The sequence below is a fragment of the Arvicanthis niloticus genome, chromosome 6, assembly GCF_011762505.2.
Source record: "Arvicanthis niloticus isolate mArvNil1 chromosome 6, mArvNil1.pat.X, whole genome shotgun sequence".
NCBI classification, from domain to species: Eukaryota; Metazoa; Chordata; class Mammalia; order Rodentia; family Muridae; genus Arvicanthis; species Arvicanthis niloticus.
This window is the reverse complement of record NC_047663.1, coordinates 25,414,995-25,421,033: the sequence shown is the minus strand read 5'-3', so window position 1 is coordinate 25,421,033 and position 6,039 is coordinate 25,414,995.

The window sequence follows — 6,039 nt, the reverse complement described above, 5'->3', positions numbered from 1 at the left end:
TACATTGGGGACCGACAGCATTTTCAGCCAATCATTGGGCAGCATCTAGAGTGACGTTGGTCTGGCCAATAGAGCTATGAATTGTCACTGATAGACGGTAGTAGTCACCAACCGGAAATTAACTGAGGATTGAACGACGTATCCTTTAGCCAACTGGTGGGAGGCAAAGTCCCGCCTGCTAGGAGGTTGATGGACAGCAACAGGAAGCTGAATGAGGAGGGGCTTAGCTGAGAAGTGTTTCTGTATTGGTCGTAATTGACCTTCCACCCACCTCTAACCCAGAAGATGAGTGATAGATCTACCCTAAAGCCAATCAGAAGTGCTACTGTGAAATGCCCCATAAAGAGCTTATACATCTCTCAGTACAGTCAGTCGTGGAGAGGCTCTGGTCGGATACGCAGTTCCTGGCGCCCAATGAGCGCATCGCCTTCACCTCAGCACCTCGCTCACCGTCACCTGTGGAGAGTCGATGACCTGGCGGGAGTTGGGTTACCTGGCACCTCCTAGAGGGGATTGTCATTATGTCATCTCAAGCCCCTGTTAATCTTCAATGTTTCTCAGAGCTTCCCTGATCCACATGGCTCCAGACGGACATGTCTGAACCTTTATCAAAAGCAGATTGCTAGGGTCTTCCCTAATCACATTTGCTATTTCCCGGGGGTGCTTAGAATCTACATTTTAACCTGTGCCTCCGGTGAGCAGACTTGCACGTTGGAGTCCTAGCGCCCCTGCTCGGTCTCTGCCTCATTTCCTTCTGAATGAGGTGCAACCCTTGACAGGCACCCCAGGTAGGTGTATCTTTCTCTTCCAGGCCCTCTGCGGAACGACTAACTTGGGCGTGTGGCATCCAGAAGGAATTCACTCTGGCTTCAGACCTGCGTGGGCAGTAAACCCCACACCCCACCTGCAGTGAACCCTTAGATTCCTGTTGAAGAACACTCACACCTCTGCCTCAGTGTAGTAACCTTCTGGTTTTGTTTTGTTGTTTTAACCCACAGTGGGAAAAAAAATGTTTTACATCCAGTAAACTAACTATAAGAGCATGTAAAAAGCTTCCCAAATCAACATTTGAGAGACATTGACCACAGGTAGATGAAACGCATACACACATCCCTGCTGGGGTCTTATTTGGACCTCTTGTGGTGCTGAGGTTCCAATCTCCAACTCTAGGCATTAACTGAATCATGGAGCTATACCCTCAGCTCTTATTACATCTTTCCTTAGCCTGACCCATCTTCCTTTTCCTTCTTTCCTTCCTGTCACTTTGAAGGAAAGGTTGCTGAGATAAAGTGATTAAACTAAAGAGTCAAGCTGGGCGGTGGTAGCCCACACTTAATCCCAGCACCAGGGAGGCAGAGGCAGGCAGATCTCTTGAGTTTGAGGCTGCCCTTGTCTACAGAGCAAGTTCCAGGACAGCCAGGACTACAAATCAAAACCCTGTCTAAAACAAAAATCACACACACACACACCAACAACAACAAAAACCCACGCCATAACACAACACACAAAACAAAAAACCACAAACACATAAACAAACCAACAGTGGAGAGCCAAATGTTCAGAATGTTGTAATTGGGAATCACCAGTCTACCTCTCTCTGGTTAGTTTTTGAAACACCAAACCTCAGGTGTTAGCCGTCCTGTAGCTGTGACATTGGGGCAGAGGCTGGAGGATGGCTGGAGTTTGCAGGCTGCCAGCAGGCTTTGTGAGACACAGCAACAGCGGAGGACATCCAATGTATGTCCTGCTCTGGCCTTCCGCTTGCACACGTATGCCCACACACCAATCCTTCATTGGGACTCTCTGGCCTTTATAAAATCAAAGGTTTCTGCTTAAACCAGGTCCTTCACCCTTACACACACACACACACACACACACACACACACACACCCTCCACACTCTTGTCCTTCATGCCTTTCCCCACCTTCTTTGCTTCGCTAGTCTTTTCTCTCAAGGAAAGGTGTCACAGTCCCTAAACACATGGGTCTTGTCCTAAGGAGTTCCCTTTCTTCTTAGGCCAGCCTTTCCTTTGTTGTGGCAAACAGCTTAAAAGCCCTGATCAAAATCTGGTCTCTTCACTCTTGCCCAGCCAAGCTTTGTCTTGTTTGTGCTGCCCTGGACTGTCACCGGCTTACATGAATGGCTTCTCCCACTCTTCCACTTCAGTTTGTTTCAGCACTAGGGATCAAGCTCAGGGCCTCCCACATCGGAGGCAGTCTCTACCACTGAGCCCCCATCCTCCCTCCCTCCCTCCCGGCTGCCCTGAGGGACTGAGCTACAGTGGAAGAACTGGGGCTTCTACACCAGACGATCAGGAAATGGATTCGGAGCTCAAGAATGACTTTGCATACATACACTTACATCTGCATAAGGCTTGTTTAGCCCATACATTCTGTTCCCAGGCCAGTTTCCAGTTCGGCTTGCTTTGCTGTGTAGCCAAGGACTCCGCCCGGGTTCAGTGACTCAGGTGCATTAGGGTGCAGGGGTTTTGGTGAGGAGGTGGGGCTGACTATCCTGCTGGGTGGAGACCTCTTCCAGGACAAAAACTGAAGGCAGCTAGCTCTATCCTTCCCGGAGGCCCTATCATGAAGAACACAGGGAGAGTGTGGGTGGGGACAGGGAGAAACCTAGAATTCACCAGTAGTTTCGTGGTTGGGTGGTTTGCTGTTTTGGGGACAGGGTCTCAAATAGCCCAGCCTTGCCCAGAACTCATGACCTTCCTGCCTCTACCTCCTAAGTGCTGGGCTCACAGGCATGAGCCACCAGACCCAACTGGCACTATTAGTTCTGAACTGAATGAGTCAGCTCTCTTAAACCCTGTTTGTTTATTTTCAGGTTTTGGTTTTCCCATTTTCTCCAGACAGGGTTTCTCTGTGTAGCCCTGGCTGTCCTAGAACTCACTCTGTAGACCAGGCTGCGCTCATACTCACAGAAATCCACCTGCCTCTGCCTTCCGAGTGCTGGGATTAAAGGGGTGTTTGTTTGTTTGTTTTTAGGTTTATTACTCTTATTAAAGGCACAGACAAAAACAGGGACCCTTTTCGTTCATTTGTTTGCTCCTTGTGGCAGGGCATTGAATCCGAGGCCTCATACGTGCTGAAACAGTACTCCGTCCTCCACCGACCACATCCCCTACCCTACCGATGGAGTCTTTGACGTTCATTCATAAGCCCCCCTCAGACCACCACACAATTTTTGTTCTCACAGATATCCTTTTCCAAGTTGTTCTAGCTCTCCCAAGAGAGGGAAGAGACTAAGCAGCAGGTTCCACTATGCCTGATTTCTTTACTGGGAATCAAACAGAGCCTTGTGCATGCAAAGCAAGTGCTCTAACCACTGGGCTACACATTCAGACTCCTGACCATATCTATGACTCAGCAGAAAGCCTTTCACTAGTTCTGAAGTTAGGTTCCTGTCTCATCCCAGGAAGTCAGTCCCTAGGATGGAACCAAGCACCTATATGAAGAAGACCCTCAGATAATCTGTGTGTGTAAACAAGGCACAAAAGCATTCCTTTACCAAAGGCCCTGAGCCAACCCACTCCCTCCCTGAATATCTCCTTGTTCTACCCTACCTGCAGTGGTGTTTGAAGAGCAAAGGTGGTTAGGTGGTTCCAGCTGTCTCTGCCCACGTCATGACGCCATCTTGTCCTCAGTGGGTCTGGAAGCAGGTTCTGTTGGTGCTGCCTTCAGCTGCTTTGAGCCTCCTCCTAGTCCACATTTCCACTCTGTCCCCATTTCTAGTATGCAGAGTGACTTGTCCTCCACCACTTACAGTCCATGTTTACCTTGACTTCCATTGTGCGACCTCCTCTCCCAGCATAGGGCCCGATGGCAGGTGCACAACCGTGGTGGTCGGTCCTTTGAGCACTTCTCCCTTGGGCTCAGCTTCCTCCATGTCTGCTTCATTTTCTTCCCTGGCTTCAGCTTCCTGGAAAGCCCTTCTGTGTTCTCCCTACTTCCCAGCCCTTTATGTTCTCTTCTGCATGAGGCTGCCCTTGTCTATCCAGAGTCCCCGTCCCCGAGGATGCTGCGCACACTGAGGGAGGCACATGGAGTCATGGTCTCTGTCCCCAGGAAGTTGCAGATAACTTTAGGGGCATCCTATAGAAAGATCCACAAGGCTCAGTATTGCTCTTGGCCTACAGTCTAGAAGCATATCCTGATGGCCTTTGTCTAAGGGCAGCCTTGGGCTCCACACTGGGTCACACTCTCTCCTATGGCCCAAGCTTGACAGAATAATTTTTCAAATGATTACAGCCACCTCAGCCTTCTGAGGATGTTCTACTTTTGCCATAGGATCTCCTCATAGCCTCTGCCTCTTCCTTTTCCCCTCTGGTTTTCTTTCCTCATCCTCTCTCCACCTATGGAGAAGACATCCCTGATGCCCTGATGCACAAACCCCGACAAGTGGCTGGATGGAAAAACCCTTGGTTTGGGTGAACCATGATTTTTTTTTTCCTCCTAGGTTCCTCCATGATTTCTGTGGTCACGGCCACTCCAGTCTTCCAGGAACGCCAAAGGTGGACCCCCTTTTGTGTCCTAGCTTCCCCCACTCTGCATCCTGGTGCACACATACAGCCACCAACTGCCCTTGTTGCAAGCCCAGGGGTAGCCCTTCCACCCCTTGCCCCGACTCCCCAACTCCCTCTACCCTTGGCCTTCCTGCCCAGGTTGATGGCTGCTGTCCAACTGCCACAGAATCTCCCAGCGAGGACATTCCAGCCATCCCTCCCGTGGGATTCTTCCTTCTTGCCTGCTTCTTGCTATCCCTCCCGGTGGGATCTGCACAACCTCCAGAGGAGGTGCTTTTTGGGCAGGTGTTGGTCCTCTGCAGCTTTCATGTGTTGCCGCCAGAGGGCACCCAAGGCATTTCAAAAGCCCCTGACCATGGTTTAACCTGCCAAAAGCAGAAAGCACAGTTAACCTGGTCGATTTCCTGGGCTACTATTGGCCAACCTAGGCCCTCCTTCATCCCCAGGCTATGAGAATACTAGGACCCCTACAAAGAGATTCCTTTAAGAAGAGGCATTTGCCTCCTCAAGAGAGCACATTCCCACCCACCAGTCCCTCAGTGTCCCAGAAAACACCATCTGCCTCAAGCTCCTACCAGTCAGCTCCTGCTGGCCCCCTCCTAACCATGAGCACATTTCCCCGGATCCACCACTCTCCCTGAATCCAGGCTTCCCACAGCAGACTAGAGGCATCCCTGGACTGAAAGCCTTCGGCAGGCCTTCACGTCCCTCAGCCCTCTCCCCTTAAAGCTCTTGGCCCTCTCTGTAAAGCCACAATGAAGTAACCTCCTGAGGGGTCCCCTCAGACTCCTGAGTGTGTGAGGGGTGGAGGGTCACGGAGGCTATTGGCAGAGCTCCTTCACCTGGAAGCAGCTGGCAGAGACTCGGGAAGTGGGCGACAGCGGCGATAACAATAACAATAATCATATTAATAATACCATCGGGGCCACAAAATGGCTGTGAAATACCCTCTAATGAGCCCTTGTATTTATAGATCATCTTCTCTTCAGAGCCATCGCCCAATTAACCCTCCCAACTTCCCTAGGAGGGACAATTAGCCCCATATTTTATGACCAGGGGAAACCGAGGCCTGAGAAGGTACTAGAAGGTACTGGAGTTGGCTGAGGTCACAGTGAATTGGTGATAGCATAATTTGTGGAATGGCACTCTTGTCCTTTCCTCTGTACCCAGACCCACATCCTCACACACATGCTCACTGCTCATCCTGGCTCTGCCTAGCCACCACCTCGATGCCCAGGAAGACTCAGGACTTGGGCAAAGGTTAGCCACCTGCAGTGCTGAGGACAGAGGCCTTAGTTAAAGAGGGCTTAGCCAGGGGTCAGTGGAAGCCCTGAGCGCTGAGAAGTGGTCATTTCTGATGGGCATGGCTCCTAGTTTTTGATGGTCCTAGTCAGGACTGTTGGGAAAAGGGAGGTAGGGTCTCGGGATGCCTCCCCCAAACACACAGCTGCCCCCTCACACACACACAGCATCTCCCTACCAAAAAGGCACAGGGCATGGCTATT